The sequence below is a fragment of the Ambystoma mexicanum genome, chromosome 6q (assembly GCF_040938575.1).
Source record: "Ambystoma mexicanum isolate Mex_15411 chromosome 6q, UKY_AmexF1_1, whole genome shotgun sequence".
Taxonomy (NCBI): Eukaryota; Metazoa; Chordata; class Amphibia; order Caudata; family Ambystomatidae; genus Ambystoma; species Ambystoma mexicanum.
Window position 1 is genome coordinate 794694274 of NC_090937.1, and position 24100 is coordinate 794718373.

The following is a 24100-nucleotide window of genomic DNA, read 5'->3' on the forward strand; positions in this document are numbered from 1 at the left end:
TAATGCCTGTTTCCATTTGTTTGCTTTTATGTCTTTGCAGGGGAAGACGCACCTGATACTGTTGGGGTTGTGGAGATGGTGCAGACCCAGGAGAGGTCCGAGGGCCGACCGACCACCAGTGAGGGACGTGGTGTGGTGGTGGGTGAGAACCCACAACTGCTGCAGGTCGTGCTCTCAAGGGGTGTCTCTGGCTGCACCTCCCCCGAGCTGTACTCATGTTTTGATTCGGATGATGAGACCTACGTACCGTCGCAGGTGAGTGTTCCTGGGAGGGATTCTGTTCTGTCCCACCCACCTGCACCAGGGTCAGAACCCTCAATGGGGATGTCTGTGTTGGCAGCTACGCCTTTGGTGGTTACGGATGCAGGGTCACACTCCGCGACATCTGATCCTGTTCCTGGGCCAGCAGATCAGAGGGGGAATGCAGTCCTGCAGCCTCAGGCAGTGCCGGCACAGCAAGGCGCAGTTCGCCTTGCCCCAGACAGGTGTGGTGCCCGCCGACGTGGTGGCCGTACACCACCTGGCAATATACCGCATGGGAGCAATACATTTACGGTATGACAACCCAACAGGCAGCATCATCAGAGATGATGGCTCAGGCCATGGATAGGGTGGCCACTTCCATTGTCCCCCCCGAAAGGCTGATGGAGCGACTACAGCAGGCAACCGACTCCATCTGCCAGTCACACAGGGAGGACATGTTGGCGTCCAACAGGGACAGGCGGGCGGCACTGGCGACTCTGCAGGAAGCCATCTCCATGGAGTCCCAGGGCCACAGGGAAGCCCTGAGGCTGGAGCTCCTTCACCTCAGGACGACTCTTGTTGAGCTTGAGGCTTCAACAAACCGAAGGACAGAACAGCAGCTGGAGCGTCTCACCCGTATGCTCTCAGCTGAGATGCAGGCAACTAGGGCGGAGGTCCGGGCATCCCGTGAGTTGTTGCATGGGGACCTCCGCACACTCATCCTCCAGAACGAGACCTACCACACCCGCATGCTTGCAGCCATGGAGGAACAGACTAGGGCCTTGCGTGGGCTGCCTCCCATAGTGCAACCACCTCCGGATGCAGCTGCACAGGGTGATAATAGCGACAGCAGTGATACTCCCACAATAGGGTAGCCGTGTGGGCCATGAGCCCATGGAGGTGTTTTTTTTTCGCAAGATCCACACAGGTGGGTTTTGGTGTGCACCCTGTCCTCGGACCTCCTGGGTGGCCTCCCCAACCCCCCCGGGCCAATTAATGGCCATTTTTTATTTTTTTTTATTTATTTTTTTTTTCTTTATTTGTAATTTTTTTGGGACAATGTGTTGCCTTCTGTGGCTCCTGTGGGCATACGCTGCATTGTGGCTGGGCACATGCAGGCTTGTCATGTATTTGGTTCAGATGCTTGGGTTTTTGTCACACACACCCCTCCTGCTTCCCGTTTCCATGGGCTTGCAAAGGGTGTGCCCAAGTGACATTGACGTACATGGTGACATTGGGCTCCCACTACATGTGTGGGTAGTCTAGTCAATACTGTGTATACATTCCTAGTGCATATTGCTGTTGTGTTGTACACTGCATGTTGCATTGATGTGTAACTCATCATCCGTGTCTACCTCCTAATTTGCAGGTCCTTTCCTCATGTCTACACAAGGCCCTCTACTTTGGAGATGGGGTCCATGTTGGCAGCAGTGCACCTACAACTCTACATGGCGGCAATACTGTACAGTTGGAAGTGGTGGGAGTGCAGGCATTTCCAGATGGTGAGACTACTAATTCCTTACATTCGTAATGTCATGTTAATGGTAGTTTTGAGGGTCAGTAGCTGATAAGTGTTATTGCTAAATACCTGCTCAAGTGTGTTGTTGGTCCTGCATTACTGTGAGCATTTCAGGTGTCGCGAGTTTCAATTTGGGACACTGTACATTGTGACACTTGTGTCATGTTATGGGGATTACTTTGTTTACCTGCACATAGCATGACATGGCACGGTGTGTCGTGTGGCTGTGCTGGGGATGGGTTGGGTGACATGGCACTGTCCTCATGTTGCATTTTGCAAGTGGGTATTCATTTTAGCTGCATGAATGTGTTTTTTCACGAAACTGCATTGGTGGTGTCTGTGTAGGTAGGGATGCACACATTGTAACACTTCTAGGTGAACAATCTCAGGCTGATATGGTTTTGACGGTTGATTCTCCAGACATTCAGGATCAGTGTCAGGTTGAGTCATCATTGATTGTCAGATGGTATGTGCCAGGGCAGTGTGCACTCCACAGGGGTGTGATTTCTATGTGAAGTAATTAGCCACTAGCTGTGTACGGGCTGCCTCCCCCCGTGCCCTTTCCCCTCCCATGCGCAGCGGCCGTGCATGTGGTTGGGGATGTGGGGCCACCACCATGTCCACGGCCAGGCCCCGGCGTGTTGCAACTTTGTGCAGGACACATGCTGCCACTATGATCCTGCACACTACTGGGGGAGCGTATAACAGCTGCCCGCCAGAACGGTCAAGGGAGCGAAAGCGTGACTTAAGCACTCCGAATGTGCGCTCCACTATGCCCCCGGTTGCAATATGGGCTGTGTTATATCTTACCTCGGGTGGCGTGGTGGGGTTCCGAATTGGCATCATCATGTGGGGGCTGAGAGGGTAGGCACTGTCCCCTGTGGAGGTGGTGATTGGTATCATTGGTGGGGTTGTGACCTTGCTCAGTATCTGACATGCATGCATGTGCAGTGGCATTCATACTCACCAAGCAGCCATGTATCGCCATGCCGCCCAGCTTCTAGGTCCCGGTTTAGGATGGACATTCGGTAAATGAAGCGGTCGTGGGTGGACCCGGGATAGTTGCCATATACTGAGGTGATGATTCCCTTGGCATTACATACTACCTGCACGTTGATGGAATGCCAGTGCTTGCGGTTCCTATAGATGTGCTCAGATGCCCTGGGGGGACATAGAGCCACATGGGTGCAGTCGATGGCACCTAGCACTTTGGGGAATCGTGCCACACCGTAAAAATCCAGGGCGGCAGCATGCCTTTCTGCAGGTGTTCTGGGCAGGTATATGTGCCTGCGGACTGATGGGCGTGCCGTGATGATGTTCAAGACCTGGTGTAGGCAGCGTGACTGCGTGGCCTGTGACACCCCACCCACTATGGCACTTGTCCGCTGAAATGATCCAGTGGCTAAGAAGTGCAGTACATTGAGGACCTTCTCCAGGGGGCTGAGTGCTTGGGAGCACAGGGTGGGTGATGTGAGGTCATCCTCCCACTCACTCACCAGGTCCAGTATTATGTGTGGTGGAAACCTGTACCTCCCATACACCTGGTCATCAGGCATCCCAAAAAGGCTGGTTCTGGGTGTGAATATTCTGGCCCTGACTATCCTCTTCCTCCTCCTTTGGTAGCCCACGGCCACTGCTGCTAGGAACGGTATATTCATCCTGGCGTCTGAGCTTGTTATTTTTTTTTGCGTGCAAATTTATGCGTCGCGGGTCGACCTATGCCTGCTTCCTACTGGCGTACGTGTTTCTTTGTGCGTGTTGTAGGCGAGCGTGTGTAAGTGCCCGCGCACCCCTGAAATACACGTACATAGGCCAATCGCGTGTACGCGCACTTTTGTCCAATTACACTCGATGACACTCTGACGTGCAGTCTTTCCACGTGTGCTCCGTCATCACGTGCTATGAGGGAAACACCCGTGCGGGTCACGTCACAGACGCGCTTACGCGCTGAGGGCCTTTGGTCCAATAGAATCGCGTATGTGTGCTGACGCGCTTACGCGCTAAGGGCCTTTCCTCGAATTTCACGCTGACGTGCAGGATTTTCACGTGCCAAATCACTCCGTATCAAGCTGGCCACGCGAAAACACACGGAAGACCATGCTCCTGCCCAGAAGGCCGAATTACTGGCCCCCAGTGCCCCGAGCAGCCTCCCACGTGCCATCTGCTGCTGCCTGCCTGCCTGCCTGCTGCCATCGTGCCCTGCCATTTGGTGCCTGCACATCAGCCATCTGCAGGGGTCCAGTTGCTGTGTCCACCCCTGCTGGAACAGAAGACTCCCGACTGGGATAACATCGATCCACAGCCCAGCCCCAGGACCCAGTTGCCCACCCACTCCTGCCTCTAGGGTTGCCATGTCGGGCACTTCCACATCTGGCACCAGTGGCAACCCCAGGCCAGAGGGGCAGAGGGGCACCAGCTTCACTGCCACCGAAGTTGGTGTCCTGGTGGAGCATGTCCTGGGGCAGTATGATGCCCTCTTTGGATCGTCCCGCGCCAGCAAGGAAGGACGGGAGAGGATCTTGGCCGACTGTCTGGTTGCCATCAATGCGGAGGGGGTGGCAACCCGCGACGTACAGAAGATCAAGAAGCGTTGGGAGGACTTGAGGTCCAGGACCCTCGTGAAGGCCCCGCATGAGTTCCATCCAGATGAGGGTCCTGGAACGCGTACGCCCAGCGCTCCACGCCCAGATCCTTGAGAGGGAGACCCGTCTGGAGTTGAGCGGTAAGTGTCCAAGCATTGCTGTGTGAGACAGGGCATGTTGCGGTGTGCTGGTTGTCTGATACTTGCCTGTATGTGTGACATAGGCCATGTATGCATGTATGTGTGCAGGGACATCATGGTAATGCATGTGCAACCAGTGATGTGTGAACCACATGGTTGTTGCATGTGTTTAAATGCGGAATGGGGAGCCCTATGCAGATTTTACACATGAGAGCATGCCAGTCTCTGTTCCTGGACATGGGTGGGGGTGAGGGATGGGTGCTGATGCCAGGTACATATATGGTAGCCATGTCTGTGTGCCTGACCTGCGTGTCTGTGACTTGTGAATGCCATGGATGCATGACACATGTGTTTGACAATGCACAGATTCACTGATGCAGCCTAGTTACCCTTGTATCCGCTGTGTTTGGGGTGTATGAGGCCAGATGGATGTGACTGAGTTGAAGTGTGTGCATGTGATAGGCATGACCCATGATGCATGTGAGTTCCATATCATTGTATGTTTCAAGAGTCCATTGGACATGTATGGAAATGTCCATGGCATGCACCATGCCTGTTACAGTGTGTGTTTTGCCTGGACTGACCCTTGTGTTGTGGAGGGACATGATGGAAGTGTACTTTGACAGTGGTAATCATCTGCTATTGCTTCCTGTCTAGGGGACCATTGAACAGTACCCTGATGCTTGTGTTCTATGTCTCCCTCTACGCAGCGGCTAGTGAAGAAGAGGGCGGAGACGGCGCTGTGGAGCAAGGCGGCGGGGATGCCCCCACGGCTGCAGCGGAAGGGGTGGGTGAGCCCCCACAGGGGCCTGCTACGGCGGAAGACGGTGAGGAGCCATCCAGGTTGGTGGTTTCCACAGAGGAGGAGGAGGCCGCCACTGAGGCACACATGGGGCCTGGTGGGGGCATCCCTGCTGGTGCAAGTGGTGCAGTCCAGGGGCAGGGGCAGGAGGCAGCACAGGTCACCGTGGAGGGGCCTGTGCATGTCGCTGTCCCTGACCCTGTGAGTGCACCACCATGCACCAGCAGGGATGCCCCGTCCCAGGCCCATCCGCAGGTAGAGGGGATGTCCATGTCACCTGACTCCCCTCCACCTGCGGACGAGGGGACCCGTGTCCGTATGGAGAAGGTCCTGATTGGGGTCGCGATGCGCGCGGGTGCAATTCGTGATGACGTGCGTGCTTCCCGGGAGGAGCACGCACATCATCATGAAGAGCACCGTGCCGACGTGGCCCAATTGGGATCTTCCATGTTCGGGGGTTTCCTGCATGTGTCGGCCAATCTGGCGGCCCTCTCCTCCTCTGTGGAGGCTATACGCCGGTCTTTCTCCTTGCCGACCTCCGGCCCAGATGCCACCAGGGCCCCCTGTGGACCTGCCCTGACCAATGCAGCCAGCTCGGTGGGGATCCCATCCCTGCCATAGTCGGGAGTTGGAGGTCCAGCAGGGGTGGACACCACAGCAACTGTACCCCAGCAGATGGAGGATGTGCCGGCATCATTAGGCAGGGCACATGCACGACGGCGTCGGTGGATTCCATCAGCCTGGATGCCGTCGTGCTGGCAGAGGCAGTTGCGTCGGAGGCAGCAGCATAGTCAACGTGGGAGGCATCATGGCTCGGGGCCATCAACATCGGAGGGGCAGGCATCGGCCGGAGGGCAGGAGGACCCAGGACAGAAAGTGTCTTCCGTGTGGCTGCGGTTGGGCCAGCAGATAGGTGCGGAGCGGCGGCGGGCGGAAGAGGTGTGGCTCACGATGGTCAGGGCGGAGAACTCCATGCGGAGGGCCCTGAGGCGGGCCGAGTGCCTCGAGGCAATCCGCAGGGGGTTGGAGGTGAGCAGATGGCGTCGTCCCTGCGGACCCTCGGGGCCATGGAACAGGACCGCCTCCGGGACATAGACGAGGAGTTTGATGATGCCCTGGCCGGAACACCACGGAGTGAGCCGCTGGACTTGCCCGCCGCCTTTGTATATAGTTCTTTAGTTTTAGGTTTCCTTTGTTTCTTCTTATGATTTGGAGTCGACGGACACTGCTCCACTTTTTGTATATAGTTGGATTTTAGTTAGGGTTTTTTGTAGGTTTCCTTTGTTCAGTTGTGCTCATGGACCCTTGGATGTTTTGTACATAGTTCTTCATTGGATTGTTTTATTTTTTTATTTTTAATTTATTCTCCATGGAGCAATGGTCTTTGCATTTATTTTTCTCTCTCAGATTGATTTTATTTTTAATGTGACTTTGAACAACATTTTTTTGGATTTGGATTTGTAGTTCTGATTTTTTTGGACGGACATGCAGCTTATCTTTTTTTCATTGCCATTGTAGTTTGTTTCATTTCATTTGCATTCAATTTTTTTTAATACAATTTTGTTTTCATACTTCACTGTGTGGTATCATCTCATTGGTTTCATGCATGTCATGTTGGGTGTTTTCCCATTCAATTGCAACCATTGTGTGTGACGGACATGGGTTCATTTGCTTTATGAACATTGGGGGTGTAACATGTAATTCCCATTTCCATGTGGGTGAATGGGTTACTTGGTAGGGCCTTCTAGCTGTGGAGTCTGACCATAACGCACATGATTGGGGATTGTGAGGACCTGGGTGCAGGGGGACATGAGTGGGTGCCTGGTGGAGGGTGCCCCTGAATGCTGGGGGTGGTGGGAGACATGAGTGGGGGCCTGGTGGGGGATGCCCATGGTGGCTGGGGGGTGGGGGTGATAGGGGCCATAAGTGGGGACCTGGTGGAGGCTGCCCCTGCACTGCTGGGGGGGTGGGGGTGGTGGGAGACATGAGTGGGGGCCTGGTGGAGGCTGCCCATGGTGGCTGGGGGGTGGGGGTGGTGGGAGACATGGATGGTGGCCTGTTGGTGCTGCCCCTGCACTGCTGGGGGGTGGGGGTGATAGGGGCCATGAGTGGGGGCCTGGTGGAGGGTGCCCCTGGATGCTGGGGGGTGGGGGGGCAGGGGGACATCAGTGGGGGCCTGGTGGGGGATGCCCATGGTGGCTGGGGGGTGGGGGTGGTGGGAGACATGAGTGGGGGCCTGGTGGAGGGTGCCCCTGGATGCTGGGGGGTGGGGGTGCAGGGGGACATGAGTGGGGGCCTGGTGGGGGATGACCATGGTGGCTGGGGGGTGGGGGTGATAGGGGCCATGAGTGGGGGCCTGGTGGAGGGTGCCCCTGGATGCTGGGGGTGGGGGTGCAGGGGGACATGAGTGGGGGCCTGGTGGGGGATGCCCATGGTGGCTGGGGGGTGGGGGTGGTGGGAGACATGAGTTGGACACGAGTGGGGGCCTGGTGGTGCTGCCCCTGCACTGCTGGGGAGTGGGGGTGATAGGGGCCATGAGTGGGGGCCTGGTGGAGGGTGCCCCTGGATGCTGGGGGGTGGGGGTGCAGGGGGACATGAGTGGGGGCCTGGTGGAGGGTGCCCCTGGATGCTGGGGGGTGGGGGTGCAGGGGGACATGAGTGGGGGCCTGGTGGAGGGTGCCCATGGTGGCTGGGGGTGGTGGGAGACATGGGTGGGGGCCTGGTGGAGGCTGCCCCTGCACTGCTGGGGGGTGGAGGTGGTGGGAAACATGAGTGGGGGCCTGGTGGTGCTGACCCTGCACTGCTGGGGGTGGGGGTGATAGGGGCCATAAGTGGGGGCCTGGTGGAGGCTGCCCCTGCACTGCTGGGGGGTGGGGGTGGTGGGAGACATAAGTGGGGGCCTGGTGGGGGATGCCCATGGTGGCTGGGGGGGTGGGGGTGGTGGGAGACATGAGTTGGACATGAGTGGGGGCCTGGTGGTGCTGCCCCTGCACTGCTGGGAGGTGGTGGGAGACATGAGTGGGGGCCTGGTGGGGGATGCCCATGGTGGCTGGGGGCGTGGGGGTGGTGGGAGACATGAGTGGGGGCCTGGTGGAGGGTGCCCCTGGATGCTGGGGGGTGGGGGTGGGTGGGAGACATGAGTGGGAGCCTGGTGGGGGCTGCCCATGGTGGCTGGGGGGTGGGGGTGGGTGGGAGACATGAGTGGGGGCCTGGTTGGGGCTGCCCATGGTGGCTGGGGGGTGGGGGTGGGTGGGACACATGAGTGGGGGCCTGGTGGGGGGTGCCCATGGTGGCTGGGGGGGTGGGGGTGGTGGGAGACATGAGTTGGACATGAGTGGGGGCCTGGTGGTGCTGCCCCTGCACTGCTGGGGGGTGGGGGTGGTGGGAGACATGAGTGGGGGCCTGGTGGGGGATGCCCATGGTGGCTGGGGGGTGGGGGTGATAGGGGCCATAAGTGGGGGCCTGGTGGAGGCTGCCCCTGCACTGCTGGGGGGTGGGGGTGGTGGGAGACATGAGTGGGGGCCTGGTGGGGGATGCCCATGGTGGCTGGGGGGTGGGGGTGGTGGGAGACATGAGTGGGGGCCTGGTGGGTGATGCCCATGGTGGCTGGGGGGGTGGGGGTGGTGGGAGACATGAGTTGGACATGAGTGGGGGCCTGGTGGTGCTTACCCTGCACTGCTGGGGGGTGGGGGTGGTGGGAGACATGAGTGGGGCCTGGTGGGGGCTGCCCATGGTGGCTGGGGGGTGGGGGTGGTGGGAGACATGGGTGGTGGGCTGGTGGAGGGTGCCCCACACTGCTGGGGGGTGGGGGTGGTGGGAGACATGAGTGGGGACCTGGTGGGGGATGCCCATGGTGGCTGGGGGGTGGGGGTGGTAGGGGCCATAAGTGCGGTCCTGGTGGAGGCTGCCCCTGCACTGCTGGGGGGTGGGGGTGGTGGGAGACATGAGTGGGGGCCTGGTGGGGGATGCCCATGGTGGCTGAGGGGTGGGGGTGGTGGGAGACATTAGTGGGGGCCTGGTGGGGGATGCCCATGGTGGCTGGGGGGGTGTGGGTGGTGGGAGACATGAGTTGGACATGAGTGGGGGCCTGGTGGTGCTGCCCCTGCACTGCTGGGGGGGTGGGGTGGTGGGAGACATGAGTGGGGGCCTGGTGGAGGCTGCCCATGGTGGCTGGGGGGTGGGGGTGGTGGGAGACATGGGTGGTGGCCTGGTGGTGCTGCCCCTGCACTGCTGGGGGGTGGGGGTGATAGGGGCCATGAGTGGGGGCCTGGTGGAGGGTGCCCCTGGATGCTGGGGGGTGGGGGTGCAGGGGGGCAATGAGTGGGGGCCTGGTGGGGGATGCCCATGGTGGCTGGGGGGTGGGGGTGGTGGGAGACATGGGTGGTGGCCTGGTGGAGGGTGCCCCACACTGCTGGGGGGTGGGGGTGCTGGGAGACATGAGTGGGGGCCTGGTGGGGGATGCCCATGGTGGCTGGGGGGTGGGGGTGGTAGGGGCCATAAGTGGGGTCCTGGTGGAGGCTGCCCCTGCACTGCTGGGGGGTGGGGGTGGTGGGAGACATGAGTGGAGGCCTGGTGGGGGATGCCCATGGTGGCTGGGGGGTGGGGGTGGTGGGAGACATTAGTGGGGGCCTGGTGGGGGATGCCCATGGTGGCTGGGGGGTGTGGGTGGTGGGAGACATGAGTTGGACATGAGTGGGGGCCTGGTGGTGCTGCCCCTGCACTGCTGGGGGGGTGGGGTGGTGGGAGACATGAGTGGGGGCCTGGTGGAGGCTGCCCATGGTGGCTGGGGGGTGGGGGTGGTGGGAGACATGGGTGGTGGCCTGGTGGTGCTGCCCCTGCACTGCTGGGGGGTGGGGGTGATAGGGGCCATGAGTGGGGGCCTGGTGGAGGGTGCCCCTGGATGCTGGGGGGTGGGGGTGCAGGGGGGCAATGAGTGGGGGCCTGGTGGGGGATGCCCATGGTGGCTGGGGGGTGGGGGTGGTGGGAGACATGAGTGGGGGCCTGGTGGAGGGTGCCCCTGGATGCTGGGGGGTGGGGGTGCAGGGGGACATGAGTGGGGGCCTGGTGGAGGGTGCCTCTGGATGCTGGGGGGTGGGGGTGCAGGGTGACATGAGTGGGGGCCTGGTGGAGGATGCCCATGGTGGCTGGGGGTGTTGGGAGACATGAGTGGGGGCCTGGTGGTGCTGCCCCTGCACTGCTGGGGGGTGGGGGTGATAGGGGCCATGAGTGGGGGCCTGGTGGAGGGTGCCCCTGGATGCTGGGGGGTGGGGGTGCAGGGGGACATGAGTGGGGGCCTGGTGGAGGGTGCCTCTGGATGCTGGGGGGTGGGGGTGCAGGGTGACATGAGTGGGGGCCTGGTAGAGGATGCCCATGGTGGCTGGGGGTGGTGGGAGTCATGAGTGGGGGCCTGGTGGGGGATGCCCATGGTGGCTGGGGGGTGGGGGTGATAGGGGCCATAAGTGGGGGCCTGGTGGAGGCCGCCCCTGCACTACTGGGGGTGGGGGTGATAGGGGCCATAAGTGGGGGCCTGGTGGAGGCTGCCCCTGCACTGCTGGGGGGTGGGGGTGGTGGGAGACATGAGTGGGGGCCTGGTGGGGGATGCCCATGGTGGCTGGGGGGGTGGGGGTGGTGGGAGACATGAGTTGGACATGAGTGGGGGCCTGGTGGTGCTGCCCCTGCACTGCTGGGGGGTGGGGGTGGTGGGAGACATGAGTGGGGGCCTGGTGGGGGATGCCCATGGTGGCTGGGGAGTGGGGGTGGTTGGAGACATGAGTGGGGGCCTGCTGGAGGGTGCCCTTGGATGCTGGGGGGTGGGGGTGGGTGGGAGACATGAGTGGGGGCCTGGTGGGGGCTGCCCATGGTGGCTGGGGGGTGGGGGTGAGTGGGAGACATGAGTGGGGGCCTGGTGGGGGCTGCCCATGGTGGCTGGGGGTTGGGGGTGGTGGGAGACATGAGTGGGGGCCTGGTGGGGGCTGCCCATGGTGGCTGGGCGGGTGGGGGTGGTGGGAGACATGGGTGGTGGCCTGGTGGAGGGTGCCCCACACTGCTTGGGGGGTGGGGGTGGTGGGAGACATGAGTGGGGGCCTGGTGGGGGCTGCCCATGGTGGCTGGGCGGTGGGGGTGGGTGGGAGACATGAGTGGGGGCCTGGTGGGGGATGCCCATGGTGGCTGGGGGGTGGGGGTGGTGGTAGACATGGGTGGGGGCCTGGTGGAGGCTGCCCCTGCACTGCTGGGGGGTGGGGGTGGTGGGAGACATGGGTGGTGGCCTGGTGGTGCTGCCCCTGCACTGCTGGGGGGTGGGGGTGGTGGGAGACATGAGTGGGGGCCTGGTGGTGGCTGCCCATGGTGGCTGGGGGGTGGGGGGGGTGGGAGACACGAGTGGGGGTCTGGTGGAGGCTGCCCCTGGATGCTGGGGAGTGGGGGTGCTGGGTGACATGAGCAGGTGTGCAGGGTAGTCCCCTGTGGTGTCGGCTGCCTGCAGGGGCCATGGAGGGTGTACAGGGAATACCTGGGAGCACACAGCCAAATCGCGTGTAGAATTTCCCGCGCACCCCAGAGATCCACATACCCAGCCAAATCGCGTGTGTAAATTCCTGCGCACGTACCCGGCCAAATCGTGTGTGGAACTTCCCACGCACCCCTGAAATCCACGTACCCTGCCAAATCGCGTGTGAGACTTCCGGCGCACCCCTGAGATCCACGTACCCAGCCAAATCGCGTGTGTGAATTCCCGCGCACGTACCCGGCCAAATCGCGTGTGGAACTTCCCGCGCACCCCTGAGATCCACGTACCCAGCCAAGTTGCGTGTGTAAATTCCCGCGCACGTACCCGGCCAAATCGCGTGTGGAACTTCCCGCGCACCCCTGAAATCCACGTACCCTGCCAAATCGCATGTGGGACTTCCCGCGCACCCCTGAGATCCACGTACCCTGCTAAATCGCGTGTGAGACTTCCTGCGCACCCCGGAGATCCACATACCCAGCCAAATCGTGTGTGTAAATTCCCGCGCACGTACCCGGCCAAATTGCGTGTGGAACTTCCCGCGCACCCCTGAAATCCATGTACCCTGCTAAATCGCATGTGAGACTTCCCGCGCACCCCTGAGATCCACATACCCAGCCAAATCGCGGGTGTGAATTCCCGCGCACGTACCCGGCCAAATCGCGTGTGGAACTTCCCGCGCACCCCTGAGATCCACATACCCAGCCAAGTCGCGTGTGTAAATTCCCGCGCAGGTACCCGGCCAAATCGCATGTGGAACTTCCCGCGCACCCCTGAAATCCACGTACCCTGCCAAATCGCATGTGGGACTTCCCGTGCACCCCTGAGATCCACGTACCCAGCCAAATCGCGTGTGGGACTTCCCGCGCACCCCTGAGATCCACGTACCCAGCCAAATTGCGTGTGAAAGTTCCCGCGTACCCCGGAATACACGCACACGTTATTTTTCAGTCAGCGGGTGTCCGTGTTTGTGGGTACCCATTTGCACGTCATTTGTCCTGGAGGGCCACAGTATAGGACATTCATCATGGCTGTATATAGGTGCTATTTGTTGGCGCACCTTTTGGCGCACATTTATTACAGGCGCTGAGACACTACCGCCTGCTTTCTTGTGGCGGTCGTGTTTGTACCTGTGCGCTGGTTTGACCGTGCGCTTTTTTGCCCTATTCGATTCCATGAATACGTGTTGTAGGCGAGCGTGTGGGCGTTCTGCGCACTTGCACCCTGTACTTCCCCCGTGATGCCCACATTTTGGCAAGTTGTTCCCCATTCCGAGTGTTACGCCCCGTGTTCCGCCTACTTTTGTTGTGTGCGCCGCGCTATGTGCGATTTTCGCTGTGGCCTGTGCGATTTTCGCTGTGACCTGGCGCACGCCGTTAGATGGCCTGTGCGCCAACGTGCGCCGCGCACTTTTTTAGCACACATCCGATGGTTTTCTCGCGCACGGCCTTCCATGAATCGAAGTGCGCTGCTTTTCGTGCGATTTTCACACTTGCACTGCGATTTTCGCTATTCCACTGCGAATTGCACGTTTTTGGCCACTTGCGCCGCGCTAATTATTCCATGAATCGGCCAGTTAATGTTATCTATTGATCTAAAAGTAGTGAAATTATGTGCTCAGATGAAAAAAATTAATTCTAAGTTCGGCAAATTCTCTATCCTCCCACTTATAAGATTCTACATAGGGAAGGTAGTTCACATAATTCTTTATGGATTGGATTATAGCATTATAGCTTTGGAGATAGATTGGGATATAATAGAGTCTAGGATTTGGAAAAGTACTTTAGGCCTGCCGGTTTGTACTCCAATTGTTAGTTTGCGCTATGAACCAGGTCTTTCATCACTTAGATCATGGGTTGAATGGAAGTGGATGACTCTGTACAGACTAATCTTAGATCCTCCAAAGAATTCCTTATTTGAGGAAATCGCTATAGAGTACCAATTCGGGAACAATGTTTTCCTATGTAGATTGGGGCAAAAATGTTTAGAACTCCTATCTGGCTGTGACTGTGATGCAGAATTCCTCTTACAGAACCCTTTGAAAGTGAAAGAAAAAATGAAATTGATCGATTGGATAGACACCATCAATGATATGCGAAAAACGTCACTATTAGATAAACGCCTTTCAACCGTGCCGGCTTACTTAAAGAAGTCCCCAAATCCTCGGTTTAGATCTACTTTCTTGAGGTTTCAATTAAATTTAATACTTACCTTAGAGTTGTTAGCTATTAGAGATAAGGAAGGATTGATTGTACCGATTTGTGATAGGTGCCCTAGTAGTGATCTCCAGACTACCAAGCATTTGTTATCTAGTTGCTCTGGGACCTGGTGCATTAGGTCCGGTCTCTTTAATAGATTTGTTTATGATAAGTCTTATATTAATTCCGAGGAGTTTTGGGCAAGACTATCTTCTGGAAATGAGTCGGCCTTATCAATTGAGGTTGTAAGGTGTTTAAGGGAACTGAAGTTAGTTTTAGATTGAATTGTTAATGGTGATCTGTATTCCTGTTTATTTTTTCTTTTGTCTTGTCTTTTTATTTAAGATGTTTTGCTGTTTTATATTTAGAATATGTAAATTTTTGTTGGTTTGCATATTGTTTTATTTCTCGTCAAAATGTGTTATAAGTCAAATTGGCTATTGCACAATAAATGAATTTTAAAAAATAAACATCTGCTGGAAAATGTTACTAATACCTTGCTAATGCCTAATACCTTGGTAATGCAGGATGTCACCATAAAGGAATTCATCACTATCAATGTTTATGAAAATGACGAATCAGGATGTTCTGATGATGATACGTGGTCCTTGGATGATGCTAATGTTTGAATAATTCTCTTGGCTTAGGCCAAAAGGAGGGTTTGTGAAAATGTCTTTCTCTAATATCACCTGATAGTAAATGTTGGCCTAAGCACATTCGCATCACAATATAATATCGCATTGAATGAACCTGAAACAGGCTGACTATGCTGCCATTTTGAGTTGTCCACCTTTTTGATCGCCTCCTGCTTTCTGTTCCATGTTCAGAACTTGTGTTTTTGGCTTCAACAGAGCAAGTTGAACTTTGTTCTGCTTTATAATGTTAACTTAGATAAGAATGTTGAAGCTGCTAAGATGGTTTGTTTATCCTGCACTTAAGAACCTTGAAGCTAAACAAAAGCTGTACTAAGCAATAATTTAGATGCCATCTGTTCCAACAGTGCCTTCCCTGTTCAAACAGTAAAGTAGAATAATGAATAGCTGAACATGCTTTTCTGAAGAAATCCTTGTTTTCTCTCCTTGGAACTAACTGACTTTAAGCTCAAGAACAAATGGTAGACAAATATGAGCAAGTAAAATTAGGAATGTTACCTTGTGTCTTATATTTGGAAAACATGTGAATTGTTTGATGGAAAACAGCAAACTATGCATTAATCTTTAAATATGAATTAGTTATGCAGTTAGGTCACAAACCCTAGATTATGTATTATATGAAGAGTGGCTGGACGATGTGTCCAAGGCTGTGAAGAACTTGTATAAATATGTGTACTTGTGGAAATTTCAGTAGTCTCTCATCTTACTGTGTCTGCTTGTACACATTCTTGGGTGTTGAGAACCAAGTGGCCACTTGCTAATAAATACCATTGTAACTTTGACCTTGTGACTGGCGTATTTATATTATGTGATAGTAAGCCTTCATATTTTTAATCTTTCAAAACAACATCTTTTTCTTTGTATAAAGTGTCTGATGAATTTTGTAATTACTTTGTTTTGTCTGTTAATAATAACTGATTGCTATGTTCTGTGGAATGTCCAACTAAGTTCCAATCATTTACTAGAAGGTCTTACATTCAATCATATAATGCAATAGCACAGTTGGGTTGTGCTCCATGACATTTATCAAAAAGACTCTCATAAACCAGGTGAGTTCTTAAAACATGAGGCTACTCACCTGGGAGTTTGGTGGGTATGTGGTGTGACTGTGAGCCTACATCGTCTAGTGATAAGGAAGGTTTATATTTATGTTTATTTGCTTATAATTTGCCAGAGCCCAGAGGCATCAGGGTGCAACATGTAATCCAACAAAAGTAAACTCACAATCTAGACAAACAATAGCGTTGTCAGACATTTTCTAAAGGTGGTGCCATTTTCTTCCATGCACCTTTCAGTGGGGAGCTTATTCCATATCAACCCTTCCTGGCTGTGAAGGAGCGTCCACTGCCCCTGACTCATTTGCATCTGGGCTGAGTCAGACGCATTGAGTCCATAGACCGGGTAACTCTAAGATGTTTCACCAAGGTCAGGTACTACTTCAGGTATTCTGGTGCTTGTCCGTATAGGCGTTTGTGCACAATGGTGCCCATCTTAAAGCATAGTCTGGCCTCTACTGGCAGCCAGTGTAGCTCCCTCCTGTGCATGGATACCAGGTCATTTCTTGTGGTAACTATAACAATCCAGACTGCATCATTTTGCAATGTCTGGAGCTTTTTAATGCAGCCCTTGTCTGCTCTGGTCAGAAGTGCACTGCAATAGTCAAGCCTAGGCATTATCACAGCTCGAATGAGTGTGGTAAAATCTGCCAAGGAAACATAAGGCTTTACTAGTCTAAGCAGTCTTAGGTGATATTGGGATTTGTTCACGATACTGCATACATGCACTTCTGTGCCAAGGGATGGCTCCAAGTTGACCCCTAGGGTCTTGACCTTCGGTGCTGTTTTAATATACTGTCCGTCAACGGTGAAACCTTCATACTGTGTGGCAAATTTAGCATGTGAATGCGTGGAACCAAATATCAAGAACTTGGTCTTGGCAGGATTAAGACAGAGTCCATTTATTGTCATCCACACTCTCCAAATCTTTTTCGTATTCCCCAATCAGCTCCATGATGAGCTGAGTAGCGTCTGCATAATTCGAAAAATGCACACCTAAGGAATCCAAAAGGTCACAAAGGGTGCGGCATAAGATATTAAAAAAGAACCAGAGAGAGACGTGCTCCCTGCGGAACACCACAATTTATCAGCTCAGACAGCTCAGACTTGGAGAGTGCATTGCCCCAGACTACTCTTGACTTTCTATCATGAAGGAAGGAATCGATCCAGTCAATCACTCTACTGGAGCAATACCCGTGGTCTGCGAGTCTATTAAGCAGTTTGCCCCTGTCTATAATGTCAAGCATTTCTGCCTGCAGGCCCAGCAGCATGCCTGATTGCCTGGGGTGAAGAATTTTTGCATTCTCCACATATTTCTGGAGCTGCATGGTCACTAATTTGTCTATTATTTTTAGTAAAAAGGGCACATCATGATAGGTCTCAAATTACTACAAATGTTGTAATCCTGGCCAGGTTTCCTTAGTAAGGGTGTAACCATCGATTTTTTTTAACAAGTCTGGTACATGGTTAGTAGAAAAGGTTGCATTGGCAAGATTAACCAAAAAAGGGATAAAGATTTCCCTGTACTCCAGAACAACTCTTGAGGGGATATATCCCCTGCACATGTAGAGGGGTGCATTTTCTTAAGAATCTCCTCCAAATCTTCTCTGGAGGTTGCTTCAAAGGAGAACATACAGGTGTTTGTCTGCTGTAGTAACTCCACAGTAATGGGTGCCTGGGCAATGCTAGCCTGCACTGTACTGATTTTATCAGCAAAAGCTCTCTAAACTACTTCACAGTCCTCATCCGTGGGTTCTGCTTTTGTGGCCTGGACCTGTGGCTTTTCGAGATTCTTAAAGATCTTGAAAAGGTTCTTAGTGTCATTATTGAAGTTCGCAAATTGTGTGTTAAAGTAGTCCTGCTTAGCCTTAAAGATTGCATTATGGTATATTTTCTCTAGGTCTTTCTAACTCTTCTTACTTTCTTGTGTTTGTGTTTTAACCCAGTTTGGCTCTATTTTCCTTTTTTCTTGTTTATGTTTTGCTAGAGCTGGTGTGTACCACAGTTATCTGTTATATCTTGCTCTAACGGACTTGGACATTAACAGGGCCACCTTGTCCAGCAGTGCAGGAAGGGCCTTCTCGTATTTAACAACTTGGGAGTCAGGGGAGTCCCTATCAGAGGTAGAGGCCATACATCCATTTATACATCACAACCATGTCCGTTGTACATCAGAATTTGTATCAATGTCATGATCTAGGGGTTTAATACTTCACAGGATCACAGGTTAGAATTTTGAACTTGCTGCTTAACGTCTGAAGTCCAATACCATCCTTTAGCTCGAGGAGAATTCCCTACACTCAAAAGAACAAATTCAGCTGATCTAAGCGAGATGGGTGCATTGTTCTGCATGGGCAAGTGGTATCTTGCATCCTCTCCCTAGTTCACCTAACAGACAATGCTATCAAATTCAATGCAGTACTTATTCCACTTGACCCCCAGAGAACTCCAGTAAGTAATGAAAACAGATGGAAAGTGCTGGCTTGCCACGCCAATCAGCCCCAGCCAAAGATGTATCTATATTTATTACATTCCACATACACATGCGTGCACACACACAAACACACACAAACACACACACACATTTTCCAATTGAACTCTCAAATTAACAATGCATTTTTGTTTTCGGCATCTTTATAAGAAACACACAAAACGTATTTGTAGTAGATTCATTGCAATTAACATGATATTCTACCCCATCTGTTTATTATGGCAGTCTGCAGCTGAAAACTCCCATTAAAATTGATAGTTGATATTGAATATGCTTTGGGGTGCTACCTTTTAACTACACACGTTGTTTAAAGGTATATAAAAGATACAAACTAAAAAAATGCATACATGCTCATGTTTGCACTTGGAAACCAATGTATTTGGTCTGAAACATGGCAGACTTTCATACTTTAAAAGAAAATAGATGAATATATGATTGTATTAGTGTTGCCTTCAAATTATATGATATATGATAAGTCATGTATAGCATGCTTGTACCCAAGTGTTTCTATGTGCGACAAGACAAGGGTGGGAAGACAGAGGGAGGACAAGACAAACTATCTTACCAGGCCTTTCAGATCGTGCAAGTGTAAGAACGAGAGGTGCAAGGAGAGGGGGAAGTGCAAGGGAGAGGGGAGTGGAAACAGGCCAGCAATGCACTGAGTAAGTGCAACCAGAGCAGCGTGACTTTGGGTAGTGCAAGGAGAAAAAGGGAATGTAGGGTTACAGTTACAGCCCCTAAATGAGTAGTAAACCAGGAGGCAATACAAGGCTGACTGATCAAGAAAGGTACCCAGTGAGACTGTCGGGTAGCTAAGCAACCATTCAATACAGCAGGCAGGTAGGTCAGCAGGGGAGGGAGAAAGAGCATGCTGAGGAGAAGAGGAATGTTTTGAGCTGCTTCCGGATGTTCAGGTGGTCCAGCTCAAGTTTGAGAGGGGCAGGGAGGCCAATCCAGAGGGGGCACCTGCAGAGGAGAGAGAGCTACCCCCACTCTCTGCATGGAGAAGCGTCTAACCCTTAGAGAGTTGGAGGTAGCTGAGTGAAGGGCATGAGATGAAAGGTACTTTGGAAGAGAGTGTTGGATGTAGTGTGCGACCCAGCCCCAGAAAGCCTTGTGGACAATGCAAAGGGTTGTGAACATCATCCTTGCAGCCACTGGGAGCATATGGAGAGATTTCACGGCTGGAGAGATACGGTCCCTGGGCTTAAGGCCAAGGATAAGTCTCACAGTCCTGTTCGGGATTAGTTGCAGAGGGTGGAGAGTAGAGGAAGGCAGATTGAGTAAGAGGCTGTTTCAGTAGTCCATCCTAGAGAGAACCAGGGCTCTGGAGACAGTGGGCCTCATTACGACCCAGGCGGTAAGTTACCGCCTGGGCCGTGACTTTACCACCATGGCGTAAACTATGTTTACGCCATGGTGGTTGGCGGACTTACCGCCCCATTCCGAGGTCGGCGGGGCGGTAAGTCCCCAATCCCCATTTACCCTTCCCCATTCCCATTTTTGCCCCATAGGGCATAATGGGAGTGGGGAAGGCGTTAATTACGCCACCGTAAATTACGGTGGCGTAATTAACTCCATGGTCCCTTAGCGCCATGGATTTTAACACCTGCTAAAAGCAGGTGTTAAAAGCGCCATGGCGCTAAGGGACCTCGTAATTGGCGGTAAGGGGTCGGCGCAGCTAACGCTGGCGTTAACCCCTTACCGCCAGGGTCGTAATGAGGCCCAGTGACCTTCTGGGGGAAAGTGAGAAAGGGAAGAGTCCCTTTGAGGAAGTGCAGCTGGTATTGGGACTTCTTGGTGACGTCCGAGATGTGAGGAGAGAAAGAGAGTGTGGAGTGGAAGATGACACCAAGGCTTGTTGACTCGCAGGAAGGCGAAGGAAGAGGGCCTGAAGTGGGTGGCCAGAGTGAGAGATGGAAAGCAGGGGCAGGGGTCTCAATGAGAAGGATCTCCATCTTACTGGCATTAAGGCAGAGATCTTTGGAGGTGTACCAATTCTGAATCACGTATAGTCAGTCAGGAATGAGTGAGATAGGAGAGGAGGCTGAGGGGTACCTGAAGGAAAGCTGAGTGTCATCCGCATAACACTGAAAGGCAGTGGAGAAGGTAGAGATCAGGTGGGCCAATGGGGGCAAGTAGAGGTTGAAAAAGCAGGGTGAGAGAATAAAGCCCTTGGGAATGCAACAGATAGAGATAGGTGGTGGAGAGAAAGGGACCAAGTTGGACCTGAGAGGGGCGATCCAAGAGGATGGTTGGTCAGCCACTCCAGGGCCTGATCCGTGTTGCTCAGTTTCTCACAGAGTCGATTGATCAGGATGGCGTGTTTGACCAAATTGAAAGCAGAGGAAATATCAATGAGGATGAGGACATAAGAAATGAAGGAATAAAATGTGTCTCTTCTTGAAGAGTTTGACCTAGATGTCCTCACTGTTACCGAGACGTTGTTCAATGGCAATGCACCATGTGCAATATAGCTATATTTGTGGGAGAATAGGGCACCCCCAACCCATCACATATTTTAAAAACTACTTGATGGAATAACCCCAAAACTACCCTGGAAATTAGGTTAACACTTTGTGCACAAGTTGCTTCTTATTTGGTCAATTTCCCTCCAGCGTTTTTTTGCACTTCGGCTTTATAACATTTTGACTTTTTCTCTGTGGGGAAAATGAATGGGAGCAGGCCGAAAACATCATTTTGTTTGACTGTTTCATGTTTTAATGTATCTTTACCAAAATTTCCAGTCTGGGGGACAAAGGGAGTGAAAAATCGTTTGTTTGGACAATGTCAGCCAAATCCGCCATGCAAGTCAATGGTTATTAGCAATAGAATTTTTACGATTTCCTATGGCTAATGTTACACACCTTAACTATAATATATATTAATGAACCATGATTGATTCAGTTATTGGGGCTTTTTCTGAGCTACTATAAAAACAGCACACACATTTCTGACTAAATATGAAGCATATTAAAGTGTAGGATAAACATCTATGTATTAACCATGTGTGTGTTGACCGTTAATACAGCAATGACTATATGTGGAGGACACATACTTGGTAGAAATGTTTGCACTGGATACACGGATGTTTTGGCTATACAGAAAGATCATGTCTACTGAGTGAATGTGTGAAGTCCACACAACTTGGAGAAATTGAGCATTACATGGGAACTGTAGGTATCACAACTGTGTTCACTCACATGTACCATAACTAGGGTACTGTGGACGTCTAGAAGGTAAGAACAGGCACATAATGGTCCTTGGGCTGTTACTAAAAGCTCATGTCAGCAATATATGTATGTGAAGGTATAATTGGTGCCACTGAACTGCTTCCGACACATAGCTACTAGGTATATGCATGGAGAACTGAATCTCTACTTATTTATTTCATTATTTATGCATTGTGCATTTGTAAGGTGCTTATACGGTTCCATGTCATTTCATCGTGGGATGTTTTTTCGTGGGGGTGTTTACCGCAGATTTTTTATTTTTAGGTGGTTACCCCGCCAACCCTCCGTCCCCTTTAATTTTGTTTATATTCCCATACACACACACACAATGTATATAATTTTTTTAACCCCCCCCCCAAAAAAGATTTGATGAGATTTATCAGCATAAAAATTGCGGTAAAAATCCCAGCGAAAAAACAAACTGCGATGAAAGCAGGTTGTACCGCTTATACATCTATTAAATTGTGATTCAAAGCACCCAACATGTTCCATCAATGACAGAGTGGTAGTATATGCAATGTATATGAAGGCATACATGATGTCATTGATGACAACATTCACTAGAGAATAATGCAGAACAAAAGTGTGTTTGATTCACAGAGAGAGAGAGAGATAGAGAGGGAGAGGGGGAGAGAGACATTTTATTGGTGGTCTGTCCATGGGAAACTAATATGAATGTTGTGGGAGTACAAGAGCCTAGAGACATTGAGGTAGTGAAGACAAATGTTGGAGGAAGACAGCATCCCGAGAGATGGCATAGCTAATTTAGGAGAAGCATACTCATAAATTGTTTGACCTATAAGGGTTGGGACCTTGTTTAGGGACCACTTTCAAGTCAGCCTGCAGAATCATTAAAATAGTAGGATGTGTTGGCTTGTGGATGGCTAAACAGATTCAAATATCTTTCAAAGGGATGGAAAAAGTAGAGTAGGTACCAGAGGAGGACACATTTCTGAATTTAAGTAAAATGATTAAATGCATGTTGCTGATAATTTGGGCTGACCTGGATGTGGCCTGGGTGCATTTTGTGTATGTTCAATGCCCATAGAAGGATTTCTTGGAGATGAAAGTTACGGGTCTCATTGGAATGTAGAATTGTGCTATGGGGTCTTGAAGAACATTGAGGGAAGCCTGGAGTAGGGAAAATTAGATAGTTCTTATGGCAGGAACCAGATGAAATTCCTTCTTGTCTGTTTTGATGGAAAAGCAGTGAGCAGCCCATCAGTAACGAGAACAAAGTCCAAGCAAGATGTAATGTCCTCCAGGTTGGGAGTGTACAATGAGAAGAGGTCAGGGCAAAACCTTGGAGATGCACACTGGTAGATAGGGGGTTCAGAGTTAGGAGGTGTAGAGCAGGACTTTCCCAATGGTGCATAATAAATCCATACGTTTGGAGCATGTCCTTTCAAAAAAATCAGAATGTTTGAAAAAGTTAAGAGTGCAGGTGAGATGTGGACCGAAGGAAAATAAACTGTAAATGTAATTGAAATATTAAGGTATACATTGGAGGAATCATATTTGAAATAGGAATATGAGTAGCATGGTGGCTGTTTAATTGGCTGCATTACTTGGAAATCACATACGAAAAATGTCAAAAACACAGTCCCTGCCACAACTGTCAGATTAAAAATCTCTGATATCTCTTTTTTGCGCTGCATCATTGGCATTGCGCATAAGGACTAGTGCTAATGATGTCACCCAATTCTTATATGTACCAGACTCGTGGGAAGCTGGGGTTGTGTTGATTATCTTGAAAGTATTGAAGGCAAGACAAGGGAAAAAGCCAAAGCTGACTTGTAATAGGTGAGAACTGAAATTTGTTGTGAGGAGACCGATGAGTCTGCAGACGTCAAGTCTTTTGAAACCTTTCAGAGTGAGAGGGTAGGAGTGAGACATGTTGATTTGTGATGAGGATGGAATGTTCCCCAGGGAACCCATTGACTCTGACCATCTCCCTTGAGTATTGACAAAGTGACCATGTACTTTATCTTTGTACAGGAAACACACAAAAGAGTTAGTCCCGCATTTAAGGATACAAGTTTCAAATTTGATAATACAACGAGGCAGCATGGCTTATAAGGAACACATTATAAGTTATTCTAAGAAGTTGTGACTATGTGTAAGTGGTGCAAGGACATGTTTGTTCTGTTTACTTTATTATTTGCTTATGTGCTGCATGATGTATGTGTTAATTTAAGGATACTTCTCAACACCTTCGGGTACACAACACAAACTGAATAGTTATAAAATAGGTTATTCAATATTTTCGTGTATGAAAAGGTAACAACAGTTAGTTTGGGCTGCACATATTGCACTGACTTTATACGTTTCTATCGTAGTCTTACTTCAAAATCAGAATCAAAAAATAGGGCTCCTGGTGTGGAACCTATTCTACCCAGGAGGGTTAACTAGGAAAACAAAAGATACAAATGAATCGGTCCAAGGATGCTAGGCTCAGAACAACACCTCCACATGTATTATCAAACTTTGCATTGCTAAGGAAGGAATCACTCTTCAATAGTATGTTGTAGAGATAAATCTCATTTTTTTATATTAGAGTTGTGTGCAAAAAGACATAAATCCAACATTTAGAGAAATTAAGACATCAAAATGGTTTGCTAAAACAGAACAATCAGACAAAAAAACAGAAAGATATTTACAACACACAGTGCCAAAAAAATT

At 51.7% G+C, this 24100-nt stretch overlaps 1 protein-coding gene across 1 annotated transcript in view; it reads right to left on the minus strand.

The window, feature by feature from the left end:
* ASIC5 (acid sensing ion channel subunit family member 5) overlaps positions 1–24100 on the minus strand; it is a 593203-nt gene that overhangs the window by 198917 nt on the left and 370186 nt on the right. The gene's annotated exons all lie outside the window — the stretch shown is intronic.